Genomic DNA, 20706 nt, shown 5'->3' with positions numbered 1-20706 from the left:
TCTCTCTGCCTGAATTCCCTTCCAGATCTCTACACAAGCTAGCCTCCTTCAGACCCCTGATCAAATGTCATCGCAGAGAGGTCTACCTGGATCATTCAATTTAAAGTGATCCTCTCTATGCCCCTGGTAATGTTTTTTCTTCATTACCAGACACAGTATTACATATTTATTTGTTTTCCTATTTATTGCCTTTTCTTCAACTAGATAGAATGTAAGCTCTGAAGCTAGAATGTCATTTCTGACTTCATTCACTGCTAAATCCCCTAAACTTAAAACAGTGCCAGGCACATAGTAGATTCTCAACACATGTTTGTTGAGTGAATTAATACTTTTTACTATGCTTAAGGTCTAATTAATCTTTTTCTTCTACCATATTTGTACAAGGAACTTCTTTCTCATTCAAAGTGTCAGAGGGTAGTCATCTTGTGTCAAGATTTTATTGTTGAAAGAAACCATAATTTTGGGGCAAGCAGAGACCTAAAAATTGGGATATATGGACCTTATTTTTCTGAAGCTATTTAAAATTTGTGTGCTTTGGGGCACCTGGATGGCTCAGTCGTTAAGTGTCTGCCTTCCACTCCCGTCATGATCCCAGGGTTCTGGGATCAAGTTCTGGGTTGGGCTCCCTGCTCAGCAGGAAGCCTGCTTCTCCCTTTCCACTCTTCTTGCTTGTGTTGCCTCTCACTGTGTGTCTCTCTCAGATAAATAAATCAATAATCTAAAATTTCTGTGCTTCAGTTTCCTTCATTTTTTAAATAAAGTTCTCAAATAAACCTTTTCTAGCTTAATTCTGCGTTTGCTGTGTTGATTTAAACATATGCATATACTTGGAATGACATAAAAATCTATTAAAGTGAGATAGTGATATTTTACTCTATTTAAATTATTACCCTTTGTTTCTATAGCTCTGTCTACATGTTTATTTTCCTTCACTATCAAGAATCTTTATATCAGCAGATCTTAGCATATTATAAATACACAATACAAAGAAACCACTAGGACTTTGTTTTGTTAACTGTTCTGTAGTGTTTGGGTTATTGAGGTAAGAAATACTTTAGTATCAGAAGTCTTACACAAGAAGCTCAAAGAATTAGCAAGGGCCAGGTTTTTAAATCCAAGCAAATCTCCAATAAAAGAGTCTGAAGTGAGTGGGGTTGAATTTCAATCCATTAGCAAAGACACGAGTGTTCTGCAGGAGTCCTTTGGTGAGGACTCTTGGGAGGCTGAAACAGGCAGGAGCACAGAGTTCAGGTGCACAGGACAAGGGCAGCATCCCGGAAGACAAGCAATACTGGATGAGCTCTTCACTTCACTGCAAATGCCATGAGTGTTGCTATTTACTGCACTTCTGGGCAATAGACCTGATCAAATCTTCCATCCTGGCTCTTTTCCCACATGTAGGACCATTTAAGAAAAACCCATACAGTTACTGCCCATCCTCTCGGTATTTGCTCTTGTGATCACATACCCTGGATAACTCTAACTCTAAAATTCAGTCTTGTTTTAAAGAACTCCCCCAAAATGTAAATTACATTTTAATTTCCCCACTACTTTATAGATGAAGAAAGTGGAGCCCAGAGAGGTTAAATGAGTTGTCTAAGGATGCATAACAAGTTGGAAATTGATTCCAAGTTGGTGCTCTTTTTGTGTGGGTAGAAGCACGTCTTTATCTACATGAATTGATTTTATTTGGAAGAATCAGAAAAAACTCTTGTGTCAGAATATATTTTATGAGTGTTTTCAGACATTGACCTGGGACCTCATAACTATTTACAGGTAACGATTGTTTGGGTAACTGTTTTAAATTGCCAATATAAGAGAGTAATCTCTCTCTGGGAGTGGTCTAGGTTCAATTCCAGCTGTACTGCTTTACTGGTTGGGCAGCCTCAGGCAAGGTTCTTAAATTTTAAAAATTTTTTTTAAAAATCTTGTTCTATTTCCTTTCTGGGAAAACAGGAATAATAATTGTATCGAACTCATTGGGCTGCTATGTATAACTGAACATATATTAAGTATTAGAGCAGCGCCTGGTACCTAGGAAGTGCTAGATACATATTTACATTTATACCTAGATACAAACGTTGACAATACTGAAGTGCATTAGAGCCTATTTTTAGGGGTTCTCATCTTGAACACAGTTTTGGGGGGGGCGGAAAAAAGCATTGTTTCAAAGAAAACTCTTCATTGTCGTCTCTAGATGCAGTAATTAAAAACCATCGCTAGATGGCAACTGTAATCCACTGTGACTTCAGCAGCCGTGGGTTTTAGCAGATGGGTCAAACCTTGGAGTCAATTTTCAGTGCCTCACAGCATTGTGAACTCAGGCTGCCTCTTCCCCCACAAGGTGGGTCTTTAACAGAACAGTTTCGATCAGCAAAATTTGCCTTCTCTGGCTACTTTTGGGACCTACCCACAGGCTCCCAGTCCTCCTTATGGTGTGTCACAGAAGACTGCATTTCCCTGCCTCCATCCTATCATGAATTTGCATATCAGGAATGCTCTTAGCCAGGTGACTACAGGACAGTGTCCCTGTCCTGTGTTAATAAGGTTCATCAGTGATTCTCCAAATGGGTCTCTCAGCATCACCTGGGAACTTGTTAACATGTAAATACTTGTTCCCCATCTCAGACCTGCTGACCAGGAATCAGTGTTTTAACAAGCCCTCCTGATGATTCTGACGTCTGCTAAAGTTAGGGAACCACTGAGATGAATCACTGTTCAACATCAAATATATGTTAGCACTGGGCGGTTCCTCAGAGGATATTTTGCACAGCCCGCTCATTTTGCTAAGAAGGAAACTGAGTCCAGAGAAGTTAAATGACTCACTGAAGACCACAGGGTTAAGCTTGTGGCAAAGCCAGGTCCCAGGGCTGCCAAGTTGCATTCCCCGGTTTTTCCAACCCTCACCCAATTTCCCCCTCACAACTAAGGCTACCAAGTACACATTCTAGCCTTATTCCTACTCACGAAGGGGAAAAAAAAAAGTATCTTCTTATATAGGAGTTGGTTCATTCGTTACAACTGACATTTCTACAGGGATAAAAAATGGAGTGTGATGCATTTTCAATCCTAAATGTGTGTTTGTGTGTGTTTGTGTGTGCGTGTGTGTGTGTTTGCGTGTGCGTGTGTGCGTTGGAAGTGATCAAGGGGATCAAGTAAAAAAAAGCCACATTCTCAATTGCTAGGAGAGGCTTATATGTAGGGTACCCTGGAAAATGGATGAGAGTAAATAAGACAGGCAAAGACAGTATCTTACCTATCTTAGGGAAGATATGTAAGAGGAGGAAGCTTCAGAGCTGAACTTTGGGGTGGTGGGTAGGAGTTCACCAGGAGAAGCAGGGAAAGAGACCAAATTAAAAAAAAGAGACCAGCATGTTCAAGGGCGTGGGGCCATGAAACAGTGTGGTGAATCACAAGAGTTGGGGTTGATGGAGGGGTAGGGTGTATGGATGTGGAGGAATTACCATGTTATAAATAATAATGACATCACTACTACTACTAATAGCTGACACTTACTGAATATTAACTATGCAGCAAGTATTGCACTAAACATCTTGCATGTACTATGAGTTTAATTCTTTTTTTTTTTTTTAAGATTTTATTTATTTGACAGAGAGAGATCACAAGTAGGCAGAGTCAGGCAGAGAGAGAGAGAGGAGGAAGGAGGCTCCCTGCCGGGCAGAGAGCCCGATGTGGGACTCAATCCCAGGATCCTGAGATCAAGACCTGAGCTGAAAGCAGAGCCTTAACCCACTGAGCCAGCCAGGCGCCCCTATTAGTTTAATTCTTAAACAACTTTGTGATGCTCTACTCTTATTCCTATTTTATAGATGATAATAGAAACACATGTACTATTCTGTTTTCCTTAAAATCAAGTGTTACTATTTTCCATTTCTTAGACAGACACTGAACTTGGAAAAAGAGTTTTGATATTTACTTGTTCCACAACAATCTCCATAATGCACAGTAAGTACATAGTTTTGAGGTGAGAGGAATGTTTTTAATACATATTATTTTATTATAAATGTATTTTTCATAAATGCATAAAATCAGGAGGATTTTGATAGCCTTTCAAGGAAAGGAATTTCCTGAGAAATTAATTTTTCTGCTCCTTAGTTTTCTCATCTGCAAAATATTGGTATTGGATGAGATAATCGAGAAGGCTCCTTTCTGTGGATTTATGACTTAATGATTAAATGGCCCAAAGAACTCATTTCTGAGGGGTTTTTTTTTGGTAGTAAAATGTTAGTTTTGTTTGCATAAAAGAAGTTTTCAAACCAAATATTTCTCCAGGAATTTTTAAATGGGATGCCTAAATACTTTACATTTCACCTTTGAGGATCTCTAAGAATCTATCCAGCTCAAAGATGTGATTATATGATATATTCTCACATGACATTTCACACATCTCCGGGGCTAAGAACCAAGGCCAGTTTTAGGCAGACGCCCTTGGCAATGATGAATGGTCAATTTATTTCAAGGTGGACAAGTTGCATTTTACATGGTGCTGTCCTTTTCTGATTGCTGCGAAAACAGTTCAGAGCTTCAGAGCTCATATTGTAACCTTGATCTTAACACTTGTATTCACAGCTGAGGGCAAACCACTTTCTTAAGAAAGTCTAAAAAACCTAACCCAATTTTCACCTTTCTTGTCTAGAGAATTTGAATAGTCCACAGGGTGATTTATCTTCAATAATTTTCAGGCAATAATGCCTGAAAGAAGAACCTATAAAATGTATTATTATTTATAAATTTTGTGATTAAGAACAAAATTTGCATTTTACTCCTCTCAAGTTTTGCCTTTCTCATTTATAGGCACTTTTGGAGTTGATTACAGAAGTTTTTCTACTCACTTATTATAAAAGCAATGCATATTTATTCTGAAACTATTACAGAAATGTTTAATTAGGGACATTGAGATGTCTACAATTCTGCCACCCACAGTTGCTTATTTTGTTTTTCTTTTATTCTAGGTAAGCAAGAACACTAGAGAATTGGCAATTTGACAAATTCTTTGAAAAATTAATATATAATTAGCCAATTTACACAACTTTTAATCCCTACCTTCAAAGGTAACATATTACTATCATCGTATAAAAAGTTATAAAACTCTTTAGTTTTCACTGTTTTGTGATTTTCAGTGCCATTTTGATTTAAGTCCCTTTCTGTTTGTTCGTTTTAATTCTCCTTTTTCCAGAAAATATTTAAGATCATTTCAGCCCACTTTCTTCCAAGTGGATATAAAATAGAGAGGGAATTGCACCTCTGAAATTCATACCACACTGTTTTGGGGTTTTGTGGGTTTTTGTTTTTCAACCTGAGACCTTTGCTGTATAAACAACAGGCAAATTTCAACACACTGAGAGCAGTGTTAAAAAGATTTCTGTCATAATGTATAGAAAAAAACATTGTAACATCAAGAAAATAACAAAGATTTTTATTGCAACCTTTAAAAAGTAAAAAGTAACTCCACCTTCATATAATCTTGTTTGGTGGTATGTATTTTTCAAAAACCTGTTCTCAAGCCTACCAACTCTACTCTTTGAGGGCAGGGCTCTGGTCTTATGACTCAATATTTCTTCAATGTCTAGAGCTGATCCACTGTATTTGCTGGATAAATGCTTGTGGATTTAAAATGGATAAAAGAGAATAAATTCCAAATATTTAAATATTTTTTGATAGGTTTCTCTGTGATTCCTAATAGCATTGCAGTAACAGACAGCAATGGTTAAGAGCTTAGCTTCTGCTCCCCACTGTGGATTTTCAAATTCCCAAATGAGATAATCTTGGTCTAACTCTCAGCAGAGTGCTGAGTCCACATAATAAATGCCAAATAGATGTTAGCTTTCAGTGATTGGGCTATTTTTTACTATATAAATTTTTTTTTCTCCTGAAAAAGAATCCATTTTTTTTTCCTGAGGACTTTCAGTTAGATTTTTCAAAACAGGAATAAGTTCCTGCTTCAGGGGTTATATATAAAATGTCTTACAGAGTTGGTAGGGAGAATAAAATATGCCATATTTTATAATAAATTTATATGTAATTGCTATTTTACATTGCCTGTATCACCTAATACTCTAATGTCTCATTCACTCATAATGTTTAATGGGAACATATTTTAAAATAGTGTGCTGCAGAGTCATAAATATAATTTATAGTTCTTTCCATGGTTCTCGTACTCTAAGCCTTTCAAGCATTCAGCAAGTATAATATGACCCCTTTTCAATGAATGAGTAATTTGAAGCATCAGCTAATGATGCCTGACATTTCCCCTACATATGGAAGATATATGAGAATTACCAAATTGATGACCAAATTACAGCTGTGAATCTGCATTGCTCTATGTGTGACAGAATCTTTGGAAATTTGCCTCAAACATATCAAGACAGATGCATAAACAAGCCCAGTACCGTGAAATTCTGAACATCGGAATCTTCTAGTCCAGCTCTATCCAGTAGAAACGATGAGAGACTTTCAGACAATAGAAACAAAGAGAAACATATACGACTTCACATCTTCTAGTAGCCACATTAGAAAGTTAAAACAGGGATGCCTGGGTGGCTCAGTTGGTTAAGCAACTGCCTTCGGCTCTGGTCATGATCCCAGTGTCCTTGGATTGAGTCCCACATCGGGCTCCTTGCTTGGCAGGGAGCCTGCTTCTCCCTCTGCCTCTGTCTACCTGTGCTCTCTCTCTCTGACAAATAAATAAATAAAATCTTTTTTAAAAAAAAGTTAAAATAAACAGGTGAGATAAATTTAAATATGTTTTATTTAACGCAAGATATCCAAAATATGGTCATCTTAATGTACAATCGATATAAGAGGTATTGAGATATTTTACATTCTTTGTGTTTTCATTCAAAGTCTTAGAAATCCCACGTGTGTTTTACACTCACAATACATCTCAACTGGGACTGGGACTAGCCACATTTCAAGTGCTCAAGCCATGTAGCTCATGGCTACCATATTGGGCAGTGCTGCTCTAATCACTTCAGCTTTGGAGGCACCAGAGGCTGGCAGCATGGCGTAGAGGTGAGGAGACAGAGACCAGCTTGGAATCTTGTGTGCCTGTTCTTGGCTCTGACATTTGATATCGAAGTGGCTGTGAACAGTGATTTAGTGTCTCTGGGCCTCAAATTTCTGCTCTCTGTAATGGAGGTTGTTAGTAACTGCAATACTCCTCTTAGGAGGCTGGGTGTAAGATTAAATAAGATACTGTGTGTGTAAGTGCTCTGTTAGATCAGAAAGCACCATACATATGTAAGGCATTATTAGCCCTGTTATTGTAGATTTACTCTCATGACTTGCCGAAGGCCACATTCCCCGTTGGTAGGAGAATCAAGGATAGAATCTGGGGATTCTGACTTCTAGCCATCTGCTTCAACTAAAGCCATTTGTACCAAGCCAGCTTTAGAAAAACAAAACAAAACAAAAAACCTCCAAACTTTTCTACTTCAAAAAAGAAATAAGGAAGAGAGTGTCAGTAAGAAGTAAATTCCATCTTAAATAGTTAGGGTCTTCTTGACAATTTTCATAATGTTCTGAAGTTAAAATGATACATATAAGATATTTATATACTTAGACATCAGAATTAAAACCATCAAGGATTGGACTTTATTGCTGTCATATAATCTAAAACCCTATGTTCTTCAATGTTTCAGACAACTTCTAAATTGAACTGTGGTTTCCCTACTCTATTTACCTCCAAAATATAGTAGAACCATAAGAAAGCCCTTCTGCAGTGAGCTTGATTAATGAAACAGATATGGATCAATTCAGCAGGTTTTTCCACGGATATTTTTGGTTACGGATGTAGCTCATGAATTCTGACATGTGAGATACCTCTCTGGTGTCAATGCAAGAGATACATTTATCTCTGAACAGAAAGTGAGAATAATTCCATTCAATCCATACTATTTAAGTGTTTACTGTGTGTAAGGCCCATTAGGTATTTTAATGAGTGAAAGCAGTTTGTTTCCATGATAATTGTCACTTAGAGAAATATGTTATTTAACTTGAAGAAAATATGGAAATCTCTACCAAAATGTCTATGACATATGATTCCATAATCTATATTTTCAGAAAGTAAAAAGATGATCGGAAGGGTAACTCCAGATTATTCAATAATTTTAAAATTAGCATTCTTTACTTTTGGAGAGCACACAGAGGATTAGCTATCATGAGTTATTTCCATTTTTCTAACTGTAAGTCTATCATGGTTTTCATATTTACATTTTTTTTTCTAAATTCATTTCAAATGAATTTCTTCATGGAACTTGAAAAACCACACAAAATATCTAGAGCTGTATACTATGCGAAATTAGGTACAAACCAAGTTTGTTTTCACTGAGAAGAAACCCATTCAAAAAGTTCTTTATTCTTTTCTCTGTCAAAATTCTTTCTTTAAAATGACTTTCAGCTGGTTATTTTTATTAGAAAGTTATCACATATAAGCTTTGGCCTGCCTGAGTTGATGACTATATTGAATGAATGTAATTTTTATTTTCATTTGCTGAATCACTGCTGTTGACTATTGAATGAAATCGTTTTTTGAGTAACCTTTACATTTTATTGCTTTTGTACCCTAGTGTAAAAACAAAGCTTAATTTTTTAAAAGTCCAATAAAATGTATTTTTGATATTTCCACCATAACTTTACAAGCAATTCCTCTCCTCTACCCTATAATAACCACCTCCTGTATTTTTATGATTTAGTTCAACATTATTATTATAATTTTTTACTGGGTGAGCCCATCAATGTCCTTGGCAGCAAGATTTTGTTAGCAGAAATCCAGAAGCCGAGCCTGTAGTTGATTGCAACAATTATAAAATTTCTTTGGATTGAGTTCAGAGCCTTACCCTGACATTATGAATGTAACAGAGTCATACCTCCTTCATCAGCTTTTCCAAAATACACGATTGGTTTGAGTCCTCTAAGCTTTGCTTAAACGGACATCTATTTTTTACTCAATGGTTTTGCATTATAAATATTTCATTTGATTAACATCTGGCTTTGATGGAATCCAGCCAAAACAATTAGAGGTACCTGTAGTAAAAATGTGATACCTTAGGAAAATCATTAAAGTATTTGCATTTCTTCAAAAATTCTGAACGGATTCGTTCTAGACAGGATGTGGTCCTGTGGCATTAGCTGTAGGGCCCGATGCTATGCTTTTCTTTTTGTTCAAGTGCACCTTGAGCAAAGATGTAAAAATCTGAGGAATCTTAACTCTTTAGTCTTCAGATTACCAAATAAAATGAAATAGACTATGAAAAGCCATTGTGCTATTGAATGTCAGGAAATATTGAGTTGGGTATCCAAAAGTCACACTTAAGACCAGGCAATGGTAAGAACCATGGGATGGCTGCGGATACTATGAAATAATGTCTACTCGTCAGAAATGAATGGTGTTTTTCCTTTTTCAGTCAAAGTTCAAAAGTTAATGGTGTACTTGATGTTTTAATTGTTTCAAATAAGAGATCAATCAAAGAATAAGAAATATTGGCATGTTGTTGGTTTTTAATTGTGGATATATTCAATATTATATGAATAAAGCTGCATTTGTTATATCTCACTCTGTTTCATACATCCTAGATTGTCATTAGGGAAATTTAATACATGTCACTTCAGTCATCTGAAAGGCATCATTTCTTCATTTCAGCTCATAACTCAAAACTATAAAGTATCAGCCAGACCCCACCCCCCCCGTAAAAAAAAGCCAACAAAACCTTGGCCCAATTAAGAAAAATTTGATAATGGTAGAAAAGCACATACAGACATGACTGGGAGATGATAAGATTATTTTAATTTTCCCATTTGCACTGGAATTATTTATTTTACAAATCTCCAGATCTTTTATTACTTAAAACCCTCTGCTGAATCATGAAAAGAAGCTTAAGTTAGCAATTTTCCTCTGCAAAATCTAGCTGCTAGCATCTGGTGAACACTTGGATACCTAGTCAGGTCCTATGGAAGTAATTATTTTAAGACTCTATTCAACATGCTTGGGCTTAAAAATCAGCTAGAATCACACTCTGCACATGTATTTTACCCTGGGGGATTTTAAAACCTGGCATTAGTGATGGTCTCCAGGCTTTTTGCGGCAGTGAAGATGTGGATGGGACATAGGAACTGCAGGCAGGCCGGATACCCCAGGGTCTGCCAATGGCCCCTGTGCTCAGGGATAGTGACTTCAGTCCGCAGTTGGCCTGTGGACCACCCAGGGCCGGGCCACTGCACCACCCACCATTGCTTCTCACACTTACATTTAGACTTGGCCAGCCTGTGGAATCAAGAACCTGTGTCCTTGCTTGTGCTTTCTTATGGCACGCCTACAGCTGGTTTCTTTTTCTTCTCCAGATGCCGCTTAACTTTCCAGAATAGCTTCTGAGGTAGGAAAAAAGAAGATAATTCTACTCATTTGGAAGACAACAAGAAGCTGAGTAATTATCAAAGTATATTGTTTTGGGGTCAAAGGAGAAATTATATAATAAGATTGTATAAGTATATGCTTCGGTAAAAAATATTATTTACCAAAATGTAAGTGTACATTTAGAAGATACAGAGATTCTCGTAAAATGATTAGGAGAGAATAATTCTTTGTGTTTCTACATATACAAATATAGATTTATTTATTTTAATACATATACTTTATAGAGGTTTTTGTCCAGATGATCAATCTATTGTATACCTTTATTGGTTTTCATGAAATACCAATGTTAAGTTCTCATTCATTTAATTCCCATTATGTGTTAAGTTCTCATTCATTTAATTCCCATTAATACAGATTTCAGATAATTTAGAAAGAATTTGGCATTTGCTACAGAGGAAGCAAATTTATGAGGAAGTAATGCCTAAGGGAGAAAAGTTAAACTTATTTAAGAAAAGTAAATTTTTCCAGCAACAGGTTTCCATCTAATTTGCATACAACAGCATTTGAGTTAGAAATTGTTCTTTGTTATTTATCAAGTCAGATCTGATAGAACTTTAATTTGGCAACACTTTCAGGTTTTCATTTGAGCTTTTGCTGTAATTTAATTAATTAAATGTGCTTTATAAGTCATCTGTAATTTAGACTTTTTACAAATCCTATGGACTTCTCTCGACATGAACTCAATTTTCAGAAATTTAACTGTGTGATAGATACTCTCTAACTTATTTTGATATATTTCACAGAGACTTGTTTAGGAAATATTCTCTGCATTTGTTTCTCAAAAAAGATTTAAACAGGAACAACTTCAGACATTTAGATAATTAAAAAGGTTTGAAAGTCATTATTGGTTGGATACATGAAGGACATGAGGAGATGGAGAGGAGAAGGGAGTTGAGGGAAATTGGAAGGGGAGGTGAACCATGAGAGACTATGGACTCTGAAAAACAACCTGAGGGTTTTGAAGGGGCAGGGGGTGGGAGGTTGGGGGAGCCAGGTGGTGGCTATTAGGGAGGGCACGTATTGCATGGAGCACTGGGTGTGGTGCAAAAATAATGAATACTGCTACGCTGAAAAGAAATTAAAAAAAAAAGAAGTAAGTGGAGAATTGGGTATCCAATTTAGAATTTCTGCAGTGTGATATATGTGATATATTCTAGAGTAGTAATAGTCAGTAAAACTTTCTGTGATAAGGGAAATGTTACTTATCTCACTATTCTCTGTGCTAGCCACTAGTTGCATATGACTACTGAGTTCTTGAAAGGTAGCTAGTATGAGTGAGGAACTGAGTTTTTGGTTTTATTTCATTTTAATAAACTTAAATGGAAAGATCTACTTGTGGCTAATGGAGACTATAGATCTAGAATTTTTTTGTATTCTGTATTTAACATGAAATGGAGAAATACTTGAATGTGTTCTAGCCGCTGAATGTCAATAAAACCTAAGTGTTCCCAAAACACAAGGCCCGGGCTCTGACTCATGCACATAGGCCTGATGGCTAGATGCACCAACACTCCGAACTTTGGCTCAACTTGTGGATGCTCAGACTCAAGTTTGGGTTCACCACAGGTAACTTGAGAACACAGACTCTAGAAAGCTGCAGGATCTCAAATGATCTCTTGCAATAAAGGTCAATGATGGTAAGTGGACTCAAGGATTGACTTCCAGTTTGTTGCTGTGTAGTGTGACTGGCAGTTAACAGGGACAGGCGTGAAGGAGATACTGGCCCAACAGCTGCCTCCATGAAAAAGAAACTCTTCAGATTCACACTGGACAGGAGGAGCAGACTGATAATTCTTCTGTGCCTTTGCCCAAATTATGCCTCAATAAATATTCACAGAGCACTGCTATGTACAAGGCACAGTGCATAAATGTTGGGAAAAAAAATAGAGCCCTCTGCTCTCATGGTAGTTAACTGTATTATTTTCCAGTATCTTCTTCCAAAATTCATTTTTTCCTAGATACGATGAAAATAAAATAGGAGGAAGATACACAGGATGGACAGAAATGCTGAGGATCACTTTCAGGTGTGTGTCACACATCTTGTTCCTTTTACATCTCTCTGTAGTTTTCATGGTTCCGCACCCAGATAGATGACAAAACCAGTTTTTGAAATGCAACTCTGGAAGCAGAGAAAATAAAAGAAGACCCCAATGGCATTTTTAGAACATGAGATGAGTATCATCACTTAGCATTTATTGAGTGTTTACAACATGTTTAAAATGAGTTCTTTCCTCTCTAGTAGCCAGAAGAATGTCCTTTAAAATAATTATTGCTTTTTTGTTGCTGTTATGGGATAACACTTTTTTTTTCTTTGCCAATTAAAACACTGTAAGAGAGTATGCTACCATCACCACTCAAAAAATAAATCAAATTATTCAATATTCAAACATGGATTGTAAGACCTGAAAAGAACTACTGGCTAGATGGGCCAAAAGTAGCTCATTGTATTTTAGTTCATTTCGGAAGCGTGAGCCAGAAATGTGGCCAAGTACTATGCATGAACTATTTAGCTAGACTTCTTTTTTTTTCTTTGCCTCCACACAGCAACCGCATAATTAGATGTATGGTTCAACCTGCATATTTAATTGAATTTTCAAATGTGTCAGTGATGGCAATTTAAGGATGAAAAGGATTATGAATTAAATTAAGTGAATCCAGCTACAATACATAATTAAGTATCTAAAGACCTTAAAGTCATTTCTCCAAATATGTCATTTGATAATGTCCTCGATTTTGTAGACAGACACTTTGGAAATAATTTAAAGAAATGAATTACAAAGCAATGGAAAATATCACAAAGAAAAAAGAGATGAGTGACATAAATTCTTAAAAACCAGTTGCATATAAAAACATTATGGAGGGGGACATGAACCATGAGAGACTCTGGACTCTGAAAAACAATCTGAGGGTTTTGAGGAGGCAGGGGTTGGGAAATTGGGTGAGCCTGGTGGTGGGTATTATGCAGGGCATGTATTGCATGGAGCACTGGGTGTGGTGCATAAACAATGAATTCTGGAACACTGAAAAGAAATTTAAAAAATAAAAAAAATTATGAACAAAATTAAAAGGTAAAGAGAAGTTTGCTTACTTCTTTAAGCAATATGATACCCTCTCGAGGGTATCAAACATCGCCACAATTTCTTTGGTCCTTCTCTGTGTTCCCTCCCATCGAATCTGGGAGAACTAGTGACTGCTTGGACCAAGAGGGTGCAGTGGAGATGTGACTATATGACCTGTGAGCTTGGCTCATATAAGGCTCATACAAGCCCGGCAACAAAGATGCTGCCTGGTTTCTAAGATGCTGTCTTTTGGAGTCCTGGGCCTCTAAGGAACACGTGTCACTCCCCCTGAGGCCATGTGGCTGGGCAGCCATGCGCTAGTGCTGCAGGTGGCCAGGCCGGCAGAACCCGGTCTTCCTTCTACCCTCACCAGATCACTAAACATATGAGTCAAGCCATTTGGGGCTCTCTAGAACAGCCGATCTGCCAGGCGAGTAAGCCATAAGAGCAGAAGAAGCAACCTGCCGAGATCCATAAAATTATGAGATAAAAATAAAATGTTTGTTTGAAGCCACCGCATGTTGATATGACTTGTTATGCAGCAATAGGTAACTGGAGCGTAGCCTCTTGTATGTATGGCATTTTTACAATGAAAATTTAAAAACTAAAGTGAAATAGTCTCTGGGATGTTATTTGCTAAAGCTGATTAGTTAAAGGCAGTCTTAGTATTCTTCTTATATAAAGAGCTCTTACAAATCACCAAGAAAGAAATAGCAATACCATGTAGGAAAATGGACAATTAAGTGAACATTAAATTCACAAAAGAAAAATGAAAAGGTTAAGAAACATGTAAAAAATGTTCAATCTCGTTAGAAAGTAAAGCAAGTGTGAATTAAGTAATAGAGTTAAAAGTTTTATTATCAAACTGGCAAAGATAAAAAATTGTATTTAATGTTGATTTAGGCTAAGTGGCAGTTTAAATGGCACAAGTTTTCTAGAAAATAAATTGATATTACATGAGTAGAGTTTTAAGACTATCCTATTCTTTGATACCACTAGAATCTAGGAATTTGGATGAGAAAGTAATCAGAAATGAAGTAAGATAACATATAAAATGTTTTTCACAGTTTATAGGAACAAAAATATAGAAACAAGCTAAATGTCAATCAGTACCATTAAAGAAACCATGTATTTTATAATACAAAATATTATTTTATTATTTAGAATAAAATTTCAAAGATATTTTGTTGATTCTGACCTAGGAATACCATATTAGAGTAGAAAAATACCAGGGCTTTAAGTCATGTAGACCAAACTTTGAATCACGGATTTGCTATTTACTTAGACTGGATATTTGGAAATTTGATTTATCTCTCCCCAAGTTTCAGTTTCAGATAAGAAAAATGGGGCTAAGTAACTATACCACTGGTGGTAATGATAATTAAAAGAGATTACTTTTGTAAAAATAAGCATAATAGTTTCTTAATACATGTTATTTCTTTTCTTACAATCCGAGGCATCATCTGAGCTCCATATCCAAATTCACATTAGTTCCCAGTTTACTAAAATTTCTTCCACTCTGGTTCCCTCTGTACATCGCTTTCCACCATTGTCTTGTCCTTACACGTTAGAGAAATCTCAACAACAAAAGCAAACGCAATCCCATCAATTTTCTTGCTTACCATCCTTCAATGATTCTAGTTGCATTTAAATAAAAAATAAAATAAAATGTATCTATTCTTGCCCCAATCTCCACACAGCAGATGGGATGAATGTTGGAAAAGTCAATCAGACTATGCTATTCTTCTGCTTAACCACCCCAGCCCCTTGCACCCAATAGCTCCTTATAGCACTTAGAACAGACCTACACTTTTTTTCTGGCTTCCACGACCAATATGATTCCTACTTGGCCACCTCCTGATTTTACCCCTTCTGCCCCTTGTCCCTTATTCTCCAGCCACACTGGTCTTCTCCTTATAGAAAACATTTTGCTGGGCCCCACCTTCAGGCCTTTGCTCTTCCTTGTCTGAAAAGCTCTTTCCCCAGAACCATGCATAGCTGGGCCTTTCGCCACTTAAATCTCACTGTGAATATTGTTTCCTTAGGTTTCTCTTCACCATTCAACCTGAAGTCAATGGCTCATCTTCTTGTATCTCTAATCTAATCTTCTTTAGTTGCAGAGTAGCAGTTTTATCGTCCTTGCTTAATTATACATTTTTACTCATTTATAATCTGCCTCAACACCAATGCTTCCTCTCTCTCCACCCCACCTTGTGAGCAGGGAACTTGTGTGTTCCCTGCAAGGGATGTTTACATCCCTTGCAACGAGAAGTAGGCCTGGCACATGGTAGGCCTTCCACAAATATTTGCTGGATGCCTTGGAAATACTTCTTGTAGTTTGGCAACATAGCTTAGCAGTGCAAAAGAAACAGGATTTGACATCATTAAAAAAAAGAAAGCCCAGAAATTTTAAGTTATATGGGCATTTTTTAAAGCTTTGATGGTTCTGATTAAAGTTAAGTACATTGCTTCAATTTTGAAAAAAGAAAAAACCGCAAACAAAATCATAACAGTGTAAAATTATTTCAGGAGTGTGATGAGAGCTCTCCTGTCAAATCAGATACTTTAAAAACCCTACCACCACTCAACAGGCTTCTTGCTTTAAAATGAAGGATACGCACCTCCTACCAATATTTTTACCGCTACAAGGCATGTGATTTATTTACTGGATAGGGAACAAGTCTTTGTAAAAGATCCCCTTTCAGCACTGAAAGTGTTGAAAACAGGGTTTCTGTTTTGAGGCTGGTTGAATACAAGCCTCTAGAACGCAGAGATGTCATAAGTATCCCGTTGGGTGGACGGGAGTTAAAAATGCTCCTCTTGTCACTCAATCTGGGGATGACAAGCCCTCAGTGGCTGGGCCTCAGTGTCAGGGACGATCACAGATTCTACAGTAATAAGATCCATTTCTATAAAATCTACAAGAAAAATCTGAATTGCTATTTATAGATATGCCATACCATTTCAGAAAATTATATAACATTCAGACACTCAGGCGCAAGTTTGGATAAGTGTTTCAACATAGTCTGTCCTCACCAGTTTTGAATTTCCTCCACAAAGCAGGCTGGCCACATTCTTATGATTCTTGAAGAGAAAGGAAATACATGTTTATTAAACATGTCTTTTGGGCCAGTTGTACTAATTGTTATCTGTATGGTTTCATTTAATCCTTATAACTGTGCAAAAAATGAGTAAAGGCAATGAGAAGACAGATCCTATTCTTTCACACAATGTGGAAGAAGGTCAGTGAATCAGGAATTGGCAAATGAAGGAACGGCCTGTTCTTATCCTACTGACATTATCCCAGGGTTTAGTTCCAAATTTTTCAACACTGTGTTTTACTTTACTAATGCAGGCAGTTGTCTGGAGCAAGGTAAATGTTCATTGATTAATAATGTTATTAAATTGGGCATCTGAGTTTCTTAAAACTGTGCATCTGAATTATTTAAAAATGCCAGGGTTTAGAAAGACAATTGGGTGAGGCAATTTGGGGTTTCTGGAAGCTATTTTTTTTCTCTTTCTGCTTTTATTAATTTAAAATCGATTTAATTAACATATAGTGTATTATTAGTTGCAGAAGTAGAGTTTAGTGATTCATCTGTTGCGTGCCATACCCAGTGCTCATACCATCAGTGCCCTCCTTAATGCCCGTCACCCAGTTATCCCAGTCTCTCCCCTTCCTCCCCTCCAGCAACCCTCAGTTTCTTTCCCATAATTAAGAGTTCTTAAGGTTTGCCTCCCTCTCTGTTTTCATCTGGAAGCTATTTTTATCTTCTCATAGAGTAGTGTGTCTGATTTGATTTCATTAATAATGTTTGGAGAACTGGAGGGTATAAGGGCTCATTTCCCTTTCTTCCCCAAGTCTTCCTTCTTTGAAGGAATGACTTCATCCTTCAGCTGATTTCTACAAAAACTTAAGCTTGTATTCCTAAGACAAAAACTAGGATTGTGAATTCCATTTCTACTAAAATAAGATCAACTATGATTATCAACGAGTCCTGATAAATTGGAAGAGAAAAAAACAATCTTCTGAGGTTGTACTAAGCCATTACTGAAGGTCTACTTTGCTGGATCACTGGTCTTCTTTTAAGTACATTATGATTGGAGATTTTTCTTTGTTTATAAGATCCACGTTATGATCACACAGTTCAAAGAAGCCAAATCTAAATGATCTGATAGATGAAAGGACGGAAAAGATCTAAATAGCTAAAGTATATCTGAAATCTTTGGATTCTATTATTTTGGAATCAGGAAAGTAGAAGTGAGAAATTAACACTTCAATAGATGAATACATTGAGAAATAGTGACTTTAGTTCAGAAAACTGGAGAGCTGCAGCCTCACGGGTTGAAATCGAAAATTAGGCCCTCCTCATACATCTTAAGAGGTGATATTTGACAGAAAATGGTCTGATATTTTCATTCAAGGTCATCTTTCTAATACTTTTGCAATAGATAGAAATATATTAAGTATTTCCCAGAAATTCCTCGTCCTTGCCAAGAAATTATAGCACTTTTCATAGGAAGCCATTGGATAAAACTTCAGACAGGATAAAATATTGGTACTATCATGGTGACTTAAGGTGTGGTCATGTATGAAGTAGACGTATGAGCTCTCCTAGCTTGAAGTCTCTTTTTGGTTATCCAGATATTTGGCACTATAGGGCACTGCTGAAATTGAACCAAAAAATACAAAGTTAGTGGATTCCTTTGTTTGGGTTAACTCTGTTATGACATCCTTGGATTCAATCATCCTGCCATTTGCATTATGGTCCATTCATATGTTTAACTATGCAACTGAGTAATTGGTAAGTTAAACACTATACCTCATCAAGTTGACCTGTGAAGCAATTTGTTTTGGGCAAGTTTAAAAAAAAAATATCTTGGGTGATTAAAATTTGACTTTATTTCCAGTTAAAAGTTGATTTATTCTTTAAAAAAAAGAAGATTTTATTCTTTTTTTTTTGAGAGAGAGAGAGAGAGAGAGAGAATATGAGCAGGGTGGGAGGGAAGCAGACTTCCTGCCAAGCAGGGAGGCTGACATGGGATTGGATCCCAGGACTCTTAGATCACGACCTGAGCCAAAGGCAGACATTTAACCAACTGAGCCACCCAGGTGCCCCCAAAGTTGATTTATTCTTTTATTTTTTTTAAGATTTTATTTATTTATTTGAAAGAGAGAGAGTGAGTAAGAGAACAAGAGACAGAGAGAGCACAAGTGGAAGAAGGGGTAGAGGGAGAGGGAGAAGCAGACTCCCCTCTGAGCAAGGAGCCCGATGCAGGGCTCAATTCCAGGTCCCTGGAACCATGACCTAAGCTGAAGGTAGAGCTTAGTCAACCGAGCCACCCAGGTGGCCCAAAAGTTGACTAATTCTTGTCTAACTCGAATTGATGATACTGATTGAGTAACAGCCAACTAATTAAAATCATGCCCTAAAAATATACCTTTGAAGTAAGTGTGTCTTTCTAGTCACTTGTCTTATGGAATAACCATGCTCCAAATCATGTAGGAGGAAGCAGGAAGGAAAATATGTGTGTTTTTGGGATATGACTGAGATTCTGAAACACTCCAGAAGCTTCATAGGAAAAACAGGATGAGAACCAGACTGTCTCCGGACATCAAGACATGGCTGAGCTCCAATTTTGGTGGATAGATATTTACTTCCATGTTCTAGATGATAGGTTATTTTTGCACTTGAATGTGATGGCTCCCCTAACCTTATAACTGTCAAGTTATATTGCTCATATTCTAAAGTCAAGTTTGGTTTCCAAGGGAGACCTCTAAAAGAAATGACTCTAAAAGAAACCATAACTCAGTGATAATAGTAACAGCTATTACTTACTGAGAATGACTTATGTGATGGGCTCTGTGCTAACTATATTTTACATATATATTGCATCATCTAATGTTCACCATGATTCTACAATACAGCAATCTTATTATATTTAAGATTGTTTAAACCTTAAATTAACTCACACACACACACACACACACACATTTTGAAGATTGAGTATGTTTTGCTCCCTTCTCCCTCCCTAGCCACAAGTGTGCCTAAAAATAATTGGTGCCTAGAGAATATTTGTTGGATCAAATGAAATGTCATTTCCTGTGCATCCCCTGAGGGAAGGGTTTTCATCAATCATTTTGCTCTTTGATGTAACTTTGAGACTCTTAGGAATGAATAGGCACAGGAAATTTTTAACCCAACTAAGAATCATGGATCAACTTGTCTCTCTCCTCTTGGGTCAGGGAGGAAGACTGGTGTTAAGTTAGGTTGGAGGGGGTTGTGCAGGGATTGGTAGGAAGGAAGAATTATTAATTATGGTGAAAATGACTTTTGTTCTTTCTGGGGTATAAGCAAACAAGTCAGAAGGTCAAGATACTGTATGACCTTGGTAGTCTTCCATGGAGTCTCAAATATGGCAAGTGGGCACTGACAGATGATGCTCTTGAGCTGTGAATCCCGGCAAGACTGGGCTTATGTAACAAGGGAAAGGATGGCCGTGATGGAGGGCGAGCTTCCAAATAAACTCAATCTTGTTTTCTGTGGTTTCAGAACCACAGTGGTTCTTCTGTGGTTACTTAATAGACTGTCCAGTCGTTGATTGGACCTTTGTCCACACTGCTTAATGTGGTCCCTGACACCCATTATGTCATTCGTGTACTGCATATAGGAGGACCATGGGATGACACAGACTCTTTGAATTGAGTCCTCTCTCTCCAACTTTGATTATCCCATGACGTTTTACATTTTATCATTATTTTTTGGAGCATCTAGTCATGCCAGGAACCATCACTGTCAAGCACAGTCACACGGGGTCCACCTGTGTCCATGCAGCATTGTGCAAACCAAATTAAACAGACTTCATTCCTCGCCTCCAGGAGCTCACAATAAAAAACAGACAATAGAGGGGGTTAACACAATGGGGCAAATAGACGCACAGCTGTATAAACAGACAAGTACAACAAATGAGAGAATTTTGGTATGAACTGTGAGTGCAAGTGCTGTTCATACGCTGGAAATAAGGGGAAATTCTACAAGCTGCAGAGAAGTTGCTGGAGCCTGCATGAGGGTAAGGAAGGAGAGATGATAACAGTAGAGGAATCCGCTGCTCATGTTTCTTTCAATTAGGAGGGAAAGAAGTTTTTTTTTAGAGTATGGGGAGAGGTCATTTCCTCAGAAATTGTTTACTCCGGGGCACATATATCGCTATCTA

At 37.2% G+C, this 20706-nt stretch overlaps 1 protein-coding gene across 3 annotated transcripts in view; it reads right to left on the bottom strand.

The window, feature by feature from the left end:
* The window catches only part of COL8A1 (collagen type VIII alpha 1 chain), a 155130-nt gene that overhangs the window by 43456 nt on the left and 90968 nt on the right, over positions 1 to 20706 (bottom strand). Inside the window, exon 2 of one of the 3 annotated variants that reach the window (XM_044251205.1) lies at positions 10266 to 10386. The exons of the other annotated variants lie outside the window; for them this stretch is intronic. The gene's annotated coding sequence lies outside the window, so the exon portion shown is untranslated. The remainder of the gene's footprint in view (positions 1 to 10265; positions 10387 to 20706) is intronic. 3 annotated transcript variants of the gene reach the window in all.

This window comes from Neovison vison, chromosome 6 (genome assembly GCF_020171115.1).
Source record: "Neovison vison isolate M4711 chromosome 6, ASM_NN_V1, whole genome shotgun sequence".
Taxonomy (NCBI): Eukaryota; Metazoa; Chordata; class Mammalia; order Carnivora; family Mustelidae; genus Neogale; species Neogale vison.
Note: the sequence above shows the minus strand (reverse complement) of the source record. Positions and strands in the feature narration are given on the sequence as shown.